The sequence below is a fragment of the Falco biarmicus genome, chromosome 14 (assembly GCF_023638135.1).
Source record: "Falco biarmicus isolate bFalBia1 chromosome 14, bFalBia1.pri, whole genome shotgun sequence".
NCBI classification, from domain to species: domain Eukaryota; kingdom Metazoa; phylum Chordata; class Aves; order Falconiformes; family Falconidae; genus Falco; species Falco biarmicus.
The window spans coordinates 5,879,521-5,894,073 of record NC_079301.1 but is presented as its reverse complement, the minus strand read 5'-3'; the positions used below and the strand labels follow the sequence as shown (position 1 = coordinate 5,894,073).

The 14,553-nt window shown below is 37.8% G+C and overlaps 1 long non-coding RNA gene across 1 annotated transcript in view; it reads left to right on the top strand.

Moving 5' to 3' along the window:
* Positions 1–7,436: 7,436 nt before the first annotated feature.
* Positions 7,437–14,553, top strand: part of LOC130159030 (uncharacterized) — a 141,151-nt gene continuing 134,034 nt past the window's right edge. Inside the window, exon 1 of the long non-coding RNA XR_008825591.1 lies at positions 7,437–7,455. This is a non-coding gene — a long non-coding RNA (uncharacterized LOC130159030). The remainder of the gene's footprint in view (positions 7,456–14,553) is intronic.

Below are 14,553 nucleotides of genomic sequence, written 5' to 3'. Positions count from 1 at the left end.
GCAGAAGGTGAATTCAGAAACGTTAAATAATGGTATCTTAGGAATTCTGTGTCATTCTATTCTATTCTATGCTATTCTATGCTATTCTATGCTATTCTATGCTATTCTATGCTATTCTATGCTATTCTATGCTATTCTATTATTTTCATTTCGTTTCATTTCATTTACTAAACATTGCCTCAATAAGATTATGGAGGCAGCGCCATAGATTTAATACTCTAAAGTCTTAAAATTGTGAGATAAGTACAATGTGTTTACTGAAAAACTCATTCCATGTATAAAACGCATCAAAGAAAAGAAGAAGAAGAAGAAGGAAAAGAAGCAATAATTAGTTTTCGTGTATACCTCTCTTGTGGACTGGGTGTCATAGTTACAGAACAACTACAAGTAAGTTTAAATATTTTACTGCCTTTAATTCATGATGTTTCATGTTTCATTAACATCATTTTTTCTGTCTTGGGATTGTAAAAAGAAGAGCCATCGCCATTTTAAATTTCTATTCAGCTGGAAATATATCTTTCATATATGTTTCATTCTGGAAGTGAACAAGATGCAATTTAATGACAGCAAAAACTGGCAAGGTATAGGAAAGAATCTGAAATAATTGCTTAATACTTCTCGTGAGGTTTCTCTATATCACTACATGCACAGTAACTCCAAATTAATTTGATGTTTACTTATGTGAAGATTATAAAATATTTAGGAGGAATATAGCTTTCTGTGTCTTAGAAAAAGGATGATGTATGGAAGGTGACAAGGATTAGTCTTGTATAAATGTAAACAGAGATGGTAGTTTATGTTGGAAAGTTATGCATCAGTGAATGCATTGAATGGGATTGGACTTCAGTGTGCTCCCATGTCACAGTGATAAGGCTGGTATATATATGTCTGGGTAGATCTCCAGTTATTGGAATATAATTGAGCAGAATTGTCAGCAGTTTCCACTGCCACTTCAGGCATTGTAATCAGTTAGTTGAACTAACAAGAGTTGCATCCAAGAAAAGGAGAGCAGAGATAACAAAAATTGATTGTGTTTTCCAAAAGGCAAAGGACAAAGACTTATGGAATTCAATGCTTTTCTTCCTGTTATAAATGGAAGAGTGTTACTAGTTTCCTAGATAGAATAATGTCATTTTCACCTATAGGTTTTGCAGACAATTTTGTTTAGGGTAACATCATGTTTTTCATTCATGATCACCTTTGGTATCTGTTAGGCACAAAACCAAGAGACTATTGTATTGTCGAAATATAAATTTTTGAATGATAATGTCTTCTTACATACAATCTCAGATTTACTTTGCTCAGTCCCAGAGGTTTAGCCCTATTTATTGCCTTTTAATTTAATGACAAAATTAATTATGGCTACTACTAAGAAAAATCCTGTTGCTGCAGTGTTATAAGGCCCATATTACAGCATCACAGAATGGTCAGGGTGGGAAGGGACCTCTGGAGATCATCTAGTCCCCCCCTGCTAAAGCAGGGTCACCTGGGGCAGGCTGCACAGAGTCACGTCCAGGCGGGTGTGAATGTCCCCAGAGAAGGAGACTGCACAGCCTCTCTGGGCAGCCTGTCCCAGGGCTCTGCCACCCTCAAGGTAAGGAAGTTCTTCCTCATCTACAGAAGGAACTTCTTGTGCTGCAGTTTGTGCCCTTTGCCCCTTGTCCTGTCGCTGGGCACCACTGACAAGAGCCTGACTCTGTCCTCTTGGCGCTTGCCCTTTAAGATATTTGTATGCATTGGTAAGACCCCCCTCAGTCTTCTCCAGGCTGGACAGGCCCAGCTCTCCCAGCCCTCCCTCACCAGGGAGATGCTCCAGTCCCCACATCATTTTTGTAGCCCTGTGCTGGCCCCTCCCCAGTAGCTCCTTGTCTCTCTTGAGCTGGGGAGCCCAACACTCGACCCAGCACCCCAGGTGTGCCTCACCAGGGCAGAGCAGAGGGGGAGGATCATCTCCCTTGACCTGCTGACCATACTCTTCAGGATCCCATTGGCCACCTTGGCCACCCAGGCACACTGCTGGCCCATGGGCAACTTGCTGCCCACCAGAGCTCCCAGGCCCCTCTCCGCAGAGCTGGCTCCCGGCAGGTCAGCCCCAGCCTGTGCTGGTGCGTGGGGCTGTTGTGTGTCATCCCCCCACCACCCAGGAGCAGGACCCTACACTTGACTTTGTGGAACTTGATGAGGTTCCTCCCTGCCCAACCCTCCAGCCTGCCCAGGTCTCGCTGAATGGCAGCGCAGCCTCTGGGGTATCAGCCGCTCCTCCCAGCTCTGTACCATCAGCAAACCTGCCCAGGGTGCTCTCTGTCCCTCATCCAGGTCACTGATGACATCACTGGACCCAGCACTGACCCCTGGGGAACACCGCAAGCTATAGGCCTTCTGCCAGACTCTGCTGCTGGTCACAGCCCTCTGAGCTCTGCCATTCAGCCGGGTCTCAGCCCACCTCACTGCCCATTCATCTAGTCCACACTGCCTGAGCTTATGTATGAGGATGTTACAGGAGATGGTGTTGTATGCTCAATACAATTTGTGTCAGCACTGCATTTGATGTAGTATTGAGGAGGCTTGGCTGTACTTCGATAAATCTATAGTTTCTAGGATCAACAAAGACTGTGAATGTAAACCAAACACATGCATGGTTTGTCCTGTAAAACATTTTTCTGTGTACATTATAAGGAACAGTTTTTGAATACCAATATAGATATTTGTGGGAAGGTATATGTGGCAGTCGATAGTGCTTAGGAAGGAAAATTAAAGTAAACTGTGTATGAAAACTGTTTTCCAAGTAATCCATCTGTTGATATAAAGCCAAAGAAGTATTTTTTCTTTTAAATTAATTCTGGAAGATCCCTAATAAATGTACTATAAAGAGTTGTGATACCATTTTACCAGCCAGACTCTGGTTTGGATAGTCATCTTTGGTTGTCATTTGATTATCAGAATAGAAGCAAGTAAAATATTCCAGTTCAACAAACTTACTCAGGGCACTAAAAATAAAGTTCTGAACTTCTTAATTTATATGGTCTAGATTTGGGGTCCTTTTAAAAAGCTTTTGTTATATTGATGGTCACCTGGTCAGAACAATAAAGTAATAAAGTTCATTCTTGGTTTCAGATTTACAAATGTACTTCAAATCAATATTTTTTACAATGATTCCGGCTTTGTATGTGCAACCTAATTTTCAGACTCTTCATTTAGTACGTAATTTCAGGATAAATTTGATGTGGTGAACCTTAAAAATAAATTTCAGGCAAATTTTATTATTTCAGGAATATTAGCCAATGGTGTATGAGCTTTTTGTTGTTCTTCGGAAGACAGCATGTATCGTGTTTCCACAGTAAGTCTCCTAGGAACTTCAAGACTTCATACTGCTACATATGTGAGATTTACAATTCTTGCTGTACAGATCCTGCTTCCCAGTCAGAAGTCATAGGTTGTTTGTGTGGCAATGCATTATCCTGTTAGACTTCATCCAGTCCTAATTAAGCTACATCTTCTTGACACATGAATCAGTGTATAAAAAGCATAGTTGTTTCTTCCAATTGCAGCTTTCTTAATAAGATCTCAGAAAAATGTTCCTTGATTCGAGTCTTAGTGCTCTTGACAAATTCTACTTTTTTTCATCAGAAGCTACTTTCTTGCCAGAAGTGAAGTCTTAACTGCTGAAGACATAATTAAAGCTAAAATCGCCATCCTAGGGGAAGATTTGTTCCACTACCTTGTTATTTTAACTAAAATGTAAGAGTTAGTAACGTATATTATGTTTTATGCTAGTTTATATTCATTTGTTTTGTGCCATACAGGTAATGTGATGAAAGGTAACCCAATTTATTATGACAAACTATACAGGTAATTAAAACCAAGTTCCGATAAAATCTATTACTACACTAAATCTACATTTAAAATTAGAAGCAAATGGACTTCGTAGGGTATTATAAATATACCAGATAGCAGAGTTCAGAATATATGCTGTCTTGAAAGGAAACCATTTTTAAATGTCCTTCCAAAATTTTTTCATTATATGACACAGTTAAAGAGTTAGTACAGCACCTTTCAGAGAACTAGTTGATTTTTATCATCCAGTTATCTCCACTTTGTCACTTTTTAAGGAATTCATTATTTGATTTAGGCACAATCAGTTTCTTTGGATGGTCCTGTTTATGTACATGTAGAAATAGCTTTTGTCCTTTGCTGTTCTCTGTCACTAGTCTTATAAGTGAGACAATTAATGCCATGGAAGCATTTATACAAACTTTGAGCTTCCCAATTAGGATATTATTCATTACAGTTGATATACAGCCAAGTCTCAAATATCAGTTCTATGTTGTTGAAATCTTTCTGTTCTAAAGTTGATGTCATATAGATTCTGTATGCATTTGAACTTCAGCTAAATGCAATTAAAAATTATTCTTAGTGTCTTAGACACCATGGTCAGATACAATAGAAAATGAAAATATTTCATAAGATTTTGCTGATGACCAAGCTGCTTTTCCAAAGGACTTTTGCACCTTCGCTAACTTGCCAAGTCAGATAAATTCTGAGCCAGCAAATGTGAGCTTTTCTTCTAACCTGCTGAGCTCTACAGGCTGGCCCAAAGTATATCTATGGTATGTAGATAAAAGGGAAAGTAAAAAATATCAACCCGCCTTTCTCTCCAGCATTAATAGTAAGAGTTCTTCCCTTCTCTACTTCTTAATGTAACCCACTGAGATTGAAAACGTATTTAATTTCTTGGCTACTGACTGGATTCTAGCCAGACAGTTCATTTGAAGCTTTGGGATAACCTTTTGCCAGGTCCCTTGTTTGCCCCTCCCTATTGATTTGCTAAAAACCCCAGTACAAGTGTCTGCATTAAGACAGAGACAATGCATAAAGCAAGCATGACAGAGGAAGGTCATATAGAAGACATTGCTCTGTGGAACTGTGATGTGTGAAAGGCAGGGATGTGTGAACTCAAATTTATAGGCTCTCTGTTGAGACATTTCCAGAATATTGCTCATAATACCACTATACTCCATCAATCATCTTTCTGTGGGCTTGTTCTAACTCACTTTTTTTAAATTACAAGAAAAAAAATATTTACAACTTTCCATTTGTATTCTTATCATCAACTGAAGCTTTATAAGCACCACTTACAGGGTTTATCTTTTTAAATTTTATTTATTATTTCACTACTTTTTCTAGCCCAGCTACTGTTCTGAATATTGCTTAGTGTTTAGATATACCAATAGTATTGCAAATAAAATAATATATAAAAATACCAACTCCAATTTAACAAAGAGTTGAGGATTTCTTGAATTAGTGCTGTCTGCCCACTCTTATTCAGTCTGTTATTAACGTGAATTACAGTGTCTTTAAAAGAGTGGTCATGGTATTTCCATAGGACTCTACCTCCTTTAAAACAAGATAGACAGTGCTGACATAATGCTTATTTTTGTTCCATTTCTTGGCCTAAGTTATGATATGCAAGCGAAATGACACTATTAAGATGGAATTAGTTTCTATTTGGCTTTTGTACAGAATTTGAGAAGTCTAAGTGCTTTAAGAACATTAATTTATTTATTGTCAAAACAGTAAGATGGAAAATAAATTCTCCATGTAACTAGGGAATTATAAGCAGGGAATCAGGGCAGAAAAGGAAGATAAAAATACTCTCTCATGCAGGGTGCCTAAAATGAGAAAGCAAATGCTGGTATTTTCAGCATATTCATCTATTGTTATATGGAACGTTGTATTTCCATACCATGGCTTCTTTGATTTAATTAGCTGCTGTAGTACCATATCTGCAAGAAAGATCAGTTTTTAAAACTGTGTTCTAGGGTATCAATGAGGATACCACACTTTCCATGAGGCAAATTGCCACCTATAGAAAAACCTAAATAAAAAGATTACTTAGCATTATATATGAATTACACAACAAAGGCAATTCTAATTTCTGTTTTAAAAGAGCATTCAGCTGTTCTGACTATACAACAATCCTTTTTTCTTTTGTAACAATGATACATTTACATTCCAGTTACTACAGGAAGTGAAACAATAAACAAATGTACAAAACAAATGATTTGTGTATCATCCACTAATCACAGCCACTAAATATGAGACAGTCAAGCCATTGTTTTCAGGCAAGGTTTATATCTACATTTTAGAATTTGGGGTTGGTTTTTTTGGCAGCCCTGACACTTTCATATGTCTCTTTTTGTTCAGTGAAATTTCTTTATTGCTTTTTCACCACATTGTCCCACTTCCAGCATCAGTACTGGAGCTTTTCAGTGTAGTGCTCTGACTTTGCTGCGCAGCCCAGCAGAGTACCTTGCTGAGGATAACAGCTTACTACTGCCATATTAACCAGTGTCAGATAGGAGGGAATACTTTACTGATAGATTTCAGATTATCTCCTGTAAAAAGAATAGTTGTGTGCCCCATTCCAACAGAATGCTTCATACAAGCCACTTCTCCCTAACTTTGTCTATCTTTTTGTTCATTCTCTTCACCTAGCCAGGGTTTTTTTTACTAGATTCATTTATAGCTCAGCCCCTCTATATCCAGAAACAGGCTTTCCATCCCAATGTCCTTGCTCAGTCCTTCCCGACTGCCCCTCTCAGTCTGAGTGATAAGCATATAAGTGATATTTCATGTCCTCCCATACTGTCAGAGTACTTTCTTCTACTTATTCCATTGACTAGCAGCATCCTGAATTCAAGAATAAAATGATTTTTTCTGCTGAATTCAGTGATGTGACTATATCGAGCCCTTTTCAGCTGCAGCTTCATTATTGCATAAATACAATCAGCCTGGGATGTATAAAATTTCCTTACGGCAGCCTAGATTTCCTTTAAAATGATCTAGAACATTATGGCACTACCAGCAGCTAATATAAGCAAATAACTAGATGATGTAAAAAGCTTAAAAATGCTATTTGGTACAGTTTCTCAAGTTAATTAAGAATAATTTCAGCATGAGGAATAATTGATAGTGCAGTAGGTCACAGTGGCTCCACAATTCTGGTTATAATACTTATTTTCTAGTTTTATTCACACATTGCAGGGACTCATAACATTTTCCCAAACATACATTTCTTCATTCAAACCTGGATTTCATTTTTACAGAGGCTGTTAGGGACTGCAGCAGCAGCAGTGATGGGCGGGTGGCTGGTAGCCTGCGCTCGCACCAGCCCCGGGAGCAGGCGACCCGATGAGGGAGCTGCCCGCCTCGCGTGGCTCTGGCGCCCACGCCGGTGCCCCCGTTCCTGCCTGAGCAACTTCATCCTTCGCTGGCAGGACCCCAACCCCAGCCCTGACATGGCTTCCTGGTGTCCCAGTGGGCATCTCCAGGGCTGTGGGAAGCCCTGGCCCCATCTCCAAGCCTGCTGGCAGCACTGGAGCTGCAGCCCCTTGGCGAGGACATGGCTGCCCGGAGGACCCCGGTCCTGCTGTGAGGGTCGCATTTTAAGATGAGGTAAACTTTTTGCACTTAACGAGTCACAAATGTTATTTTTGCTCATTTTGAACCCTCTCTCCCAGGCTTGGTCCCCACCTGGGGAAGGACTGTGCCCCACCGTGTGACAGGGGCTGGGCGGGAGGAGAGAGCGGGGGAGCCATGGCCCTCACGCCACCAAGGGCCCCCAGTCCTCAGGGCGGGAAAGGCGGCTGGGGCCTGCATGGGCTGACGGGCCTGCAAGGACAGAGGGAACAGCTTCAGCCTGCTCGCCTCTCTGCCCGCTGCTTATGAAATATAATAAATTTAAAGGGTGTTGAGCCATGTTTTCTATTAAATACAGCAGAAACAAGGGAAAGCTCAATTTCAGTGAAAAATATGTCCATAAGTCATTCCCTAGGGACTCGCTGTGGTCTGGGGATTAGGTTTGGAGTTACTTTCAGAATTCAGCAGTGACTTATTGTGTAATTTTTGGTAAAACATTTAAGCTTGGAATTTTAAATTTTCTACTGAGAAATTGGGTTGATAGTTTTCTTTCACATACATTAGCATTTGTAAAGTATGCTGTGTCTTTTTTTCTCTATATTAAACTGGCTTCTCCTGGTGGCTGGATTTCTGTTTCTTTTTATTTTTAAAACTATATAATTTCTTTCCTGGTCAAACTGCTCAAGAAAAATGCCCTCCTATCTGCTAACCATGGAACAGGATTAACTCATATGTGTTTGTGAGTGTGTGTATTCAAACCAAAAGGTTATTTCTACATCTTTTGATTGAATATATGAGAAATGAACCTGCAGAAACAGTACAAATAAATGAGTCCCCCAGGAAATTGAAGCGAGAGGCGGGACAAAAGAGGAATTTAGCCAATTGGTCTTGATTTACCAGTTGCTGATACCACTTCTGTCATAACATAAGTTGCTGATACCAGTACTGTCATAAATAAGATACAACATCTGATTACATGTGCCATCAGACAGGACTTTCTGGATGGTGTGAGGGTTTTGTTCGTGTTTTTGTGGCTGCTTCTTAATTCTTTGTTTCTTGGTTATACATGGTTTCTTGGTAACTACGTGACTTTCCAGTAATCTTCAACCTAACTCAAGAATAGGACATCTGTACAAAGCCTGAGTTGTCTCTTGCCTTCATAGTCATTCATTTCCAGCACAGTGGGAACACTTCTGCTGTTACTTACTACTCTCAATCTAGAATTATGTGCTACTGGATACCCACTCAGAAATGTATACCTACTGTGGAGATACTATTTGGTGTAGCTGTAAAACCTTTAGTAAAACCCTCACTAGGTGTGTAGCTTTCTGAGCTGTGAAGCTTCTTATAAAATAAAGTACAGGAACTGTCATAATACATTTGTCCGTATCGACTCATACTCTCGGGTGCAGAAAATGAAATGGTTTCTTATTTACCTAAGCTAAATGAATAATTCATTACTATTTTACATGTCTTGTCATTGTAAGTCTACAAACGTCATGGTGGGTGAACTTAAACATGTTTGTGTTGTACTACTTACTACTAAGTTAACTTCTATGTAACAAGTGTTAGTGTTCACTTCTGCTTGGGTCTCACCTATATAGCAGGAAAAGCTTTAATTTATTTCTTGAGTTGAGTGAATAATTCATCAGGATTTTTGCATGTCTTACTGTCAGTCCACAAACATCATGCTGGAGGAACTTAACATTTGTCTTATGCTATTTACTACATTACCCTTCACATATCAGATGTCGCTGTTCACCTCTCTGTTGAGTATCAGCTGTCTACCAGGAAATGCTTTCAATTTACTGTACCAGTATTGCTGAGCAGCTGGAAAATAATTTTTCTAACATGTGGCAGAACAAATTATTGCACAGGAGGGGGTTAATGGAATTGTCTGCCAGAGGAATAAATAATTGAAGGGACATGGATCTACTTATTAGCTTGAATAGAGGCTTGATGTCCTAAATTATACCTTGTTAGAGGTAGGGAGCCTGTGCTTTGTTTCAGCAGAAGCTGACTTAAGGAAACAGTGTCAGTATACCTGATATTTTTGTCTGTCATAAAAATCCTAAGAAGCTGAAAAACTAGAAGCTTTAGTAATTCTCACATACAATTAAGATACTATTAATTTTCTCTATGAAAAGTTTTCTCTGTTACAGTGACACAACAGAGTCAGAAGAGCTGAGTGTAAGGTGCCACCCTTGAAAACAAAGCTATAGATGTTTTAATATTGGTCTGGCTAATACTGCTATTAATGACTGGACTCTGTGAAATATAAACTGCTTGCTGGGTTCTTTTCCTGATTTTTTCTGTACATTATTTTTTTAATGAAGCTATTTAAGTAATATAGCACATCTGGTTGCTGTTTTCATATTAGAAGTTTAAAACAAACTATATCTTGCAGTGTGAAGTTGTACCAATTTTTTCTGAAGTCTTTTGTCAAAATTACATGGTTGCTTAAAATTTTATTTCTACTTACTCTTTTTTTACACAGAAACATAAATTAAGGCTGACTGTTTAGAATAACACTTCTTACTCTCTGAATTTGTTTATTGTATGTACTTCACAGCAGTACTTACAGAAATAGCCTTATATGTTTTTCAACTAAGATGAAGAAAGTATTTTCTTAAAATTAAGTGGTTTTTTCTTTAAAAAAAAGAAAATGGAATGTATTATTTTGCAATCTAGCAGATACAAGGCAAAGTATGGAAATTACTAAACATATTTAGAGATTAATTGGGTTATAAAATTATTATAGGCTAACATTTGGGCAAGAGGGCTGGATATTTAATGGTAAAACAAATAGCCCCTGAGTATGAACCTCTATGGAGCTTCAGGCACTGAAAGAATTTTGACAATCTGCCTGTAAGTAAATTAAAATACAGGTTACAGAGTTCCAAAATGAGCTTATATAAAACCTGATTTTAACTACTGATGATTTTACTGAGGCCTTGTGTTCTTCATTCAATCACCTTGGAATGCCAGCCTAAAGTTAATCCTGGGATTCTGATGCAGGACTGCTCTACAGCAGAATTACCCATAATTGCCTCAATTCCTGCTGACTGGTTATTTTTGCACCAGTGACTCAAATTAGGCACAGCTGGCCCTAGGAAGTTGGAGTTTAATAACAGCCAATTGTCAGAAACTAGCTGACGGTCAATGTTTTTGTCTCAAATGGGTGAAAGGAACAGTGACAGTTCTCCGCCTGCCCCCCCCCCCCCCCCCCCCGGTAGGTATCTACCTTCTGAAGCTGAAGAAACAATAAGTTGAGTATGCTTCTTCCTGTGGGGAAATATGCTTTTCCTGCTTCTGAATAGTTGCCATAATACTGAGATGTCTGTGCTAACCACATGAATTTTTAATAGATGTTAACAACAAAGTGCAAAAAAGATCTCATTCATTTGATTGTACGTAGGCATTGTACATTGACCCAATGAAACTGAAAAATTCAAATTAGGTTTTATTTGAGAGAATTCTTACTAATACTAGAGGGGTTGGTCACCCAGACAGCAGTGAAATCTTTGCTTTTGAAATAAGACTGACGGTGTTTCCTGGTAATATGCTAGCCCTTTCATACAGCTGTTGACTGATTTTACCAAAAAAATGGCATTGAAATCCAAAATAATGAAATACTCCACATATCAGCCAGAGGAGAGTCTTACTGCTGAACAGGCAACTGTCTGTCTATGAATCTTGCTGTCACTTCTGGCTTCTAGCAGCAATGCTATTATTTTCATTTTGCATAAAGAGGTGTCTGATTCTCTTTTTCTTCATAGAGATGGGAATGTCTTTTGTGGCAAACTTGGAAGGACAACTTTTTGTAAGAACTTATAATGAAGATTACAGCTCTGTCAAAAACAGACTGAAAATATTTTGAGAAAATATCTGCTGGGTAAATTCATGGGTTTATGACACGTAGTTGCAAGGCAGTGCTTCAGTTGGATTTGGTTCTAATGAAGTGTGCATGCTTTTGCAATATTCCCTATTTAAATTCTTGCTGGCTATATTGTAACAGAGTGTGCACACTTGCTCCTGCATATGAGAAGCTTAAATCCATTAACGTATTTGCTTCAGTGCTCACCTGTCCAATTAATATGAAAGATTCCTTTAAGTTAATTAATGTTGCATCAAAAAAGATCAGTGATGACAAAAACCAAATAGCAAAGTTAGCCAAAGTGGAAATGCTGTTTTTCATTCACTATCTTAAAACTATCTTTGAACACTAGCAGTGTGCATTCAAAAGCAAGGTGTAATGCAAATGTGTATTTAAAATAATGTTAAATATTTGCTACCAGAATATTTAGTGAATCCAAAGATATTTGCTACTTATGTCTTTCTTCATTATTTTGTGAAACCTTTAAAAATCACAAATGCCAACATAGAGACATTATGTCGAGACATCCCCAAGGGTAAGTTGAATAAAAATTCCCTAGAGCCTATAAATCTATTTGAAGGTGATAACCTAATCAGTAGTATGCCTGTCAAATCTCAAGGAAAGTGATAAGTAAAACAGTAATTCTATGAAATATGGACTTTCACTTATCTGGCTTGACCTTTCCTCCTGCTCTTTAACCTTTCTGCTCTTCAAGTCACAAAAAATGGTTGCATGCAAAGAATAATATAATACAGACTTCTACTTGGTAAGCTGGAGATGTTGAGCACTTCAATACTGCATTGAATCTTTCACCTACTGAGGATCTGTTTAGAAGCCAACATAATAAAATGAGCATAATGTGGTTGTATTCAATTGACCATTTGTCCTTTCGTGAAAAGAAATGTTCCATGGGACAACAGGCCCTATATGATACTTTGAAGCTAAATTTTGGAAGTAAAAGGGCCAAAAAGAAGTTAGCTAAAGGTGTACTGAGCTCTGTACTGCCCTAGTTAGCTACTTTCACCTTTGAAACTAGGTCATTCCTCTCTATCGCTCAAGTATTTGTGTTGTAATTCAGACAGCAATACAGAGAAACCTGAAGAACTGAACAATAAACAATTGAATCAAGGTCAGAACAAGAAGTTAGTTTGTATCACTTTCCTTTAATCAGTGTTGGTCCAGAACCTCTGGTGACCTGAGTGGTTACCAGCTGTCAATGTAAAAGCTTGACCAGTTCCTCTTAATGAGAACCCTTGTTTTTCACAGATACGCTTAATAAACATTCCGATTAAATTCATGGGCCAATCAAGTATCCTAAATGATGGAAAGGATGATTAAATTTTAAAATTACCAAAGTGACTGAGGGATTAAAAAGTACCTGCAGTCTTTAATGATATGACAGTTTTATACAAAACTGACAATGAAAACCAAGAAATTGCATACCAAATTAAACACAAATGTATTAATTTGAAGAGAAAATATGACTAGATATTTTTGCATTAATTCATTATTACTTAGTCAATGAAATAAGAAATATTAATGCTTCCATGAAGAGTATTTCACATACAGGAAATGATCTTATTCACTTAATTTAAGCTTTCTAACCAAAGTTGTAGTTTGAACAATGGTACTATGAAGTTCTGCAGATTCATTTCACTATATTTATGTTATTTTCATTAATTGAGCAGGTATAGTCATATAAAGATAAGCAAGCACATAAGCTTTTAGAAACAGGGACTGTGTATGAAAACTAATAAATGGATTACATCCATATGTAAGTATCTAAAGTATTTCTTGAGCCGTAAGTAATTAGAACTCAGGAAAATAAAAACACCAAAACCCAACAGTTAAAAACCCAGAATATTTTGTGTGCTACAAAATCACAGTGGAGCACATAGTTCTCATGAAAGTGCTTTTTCTCCTCCTGTTATATATTTCCAGCTGAGCCACATACTTTGGTTCTTTCGCTCCCCCACACAACTTTCCAATACCATGTTTGAAACAAAATATTTGGGGAGCAGGACAGGATTGTAAGCTTCTCAAGTTCTTCTGAAAATTTCAATTTACATTTTAGGTGACAGTTTGATTTGGTTCCTTCAGGAGCCTACATTGCATGAGGCTAAAATCCTACAACTAATGTCCAGCAATTAGCTTTATTCATACCATTTATTTCTTCCCTTTTTGGCCAGCTCACAGTGTAATGAAATCCCTGCTAGCTCTTGTGTGCAAATGTCTTGGGCTATTTCATGTTTGTGTTTATATTGATGAATTTTCTTGTATAGGCCTTTGTCTTACAAAACTCCCTGGCTTTTTACTCACCCAAGTTATTGCTCATCCTGCTTTTCTTTATTCAGAAATGAAGCATGTAGTGGAAGCTGGCCTCAAATACCTTCCAAGAGGTGAAGGACTGCTTTCAGGTGGTTCTGGGAAATGTTCAATGAGTTTTTTCTGTGAGCTTGTCCAATAACTCTTAGAAGCCCATGAGAAATATCTTGATTTATCTGTGATTTTTCTGTATTTGGAAAGGGCAGAGTGAAGAGGGATGTATATGTCTATACATGTATTAGGGAATGATTAACAAGTATCCATATTAGAATAGCACCTGAATTATTTAAAATGTATTTGTAGATAGCTTTCTGGTTTCTGTCTGGGACTTCAGTAAGGTGTACTTTACAATTATTTGTTCTTGTTAGGTTTTCTGTGAATTGTGAAGATATTGGAAAGCAAAGTAAGATGCTACAGTGTGTTTCTATTACACAATGTTTACCTGAACTTGAGCTTTCAGTCATATATGTTAACATGTTGCAATTTATGTACTTGTAATGACATAATTTGTCTATGAAAGCTTTTTTTCCTATTATGTGAGACAATGTACTCTGTACCTGTTAAAATGGGTGATCCAGGGAGATCACTGAATGAAGTCTAGAAAAAAAGGGTTTTAACCTTCTCTTAGTTGTTCCCCCCCCCCCTTTTATAGTTATTCTTTTTCTTGCTTGGGAGTGTCTCTAGGCCACAAGACAAATTTCAGTGTTTAATAACTTATTTTCATTTTTCGTAGGCTTCATTCTGTAAGCAGTGAAATAAACGGGTAGCTTTCAGTGTGTTCCGTAGTCTGCTTAGTTTGTGGTACCAGTCTTGGGGATACCAAGTCAAGATATATTGTTCACTGGCAGTTCTTTTGTCTGTTGATCTGGATATTTTTTTCTTTCCCAATGCAATTAACACTTCAAAAACTTAAGTCTAGAAGAGACCATCTA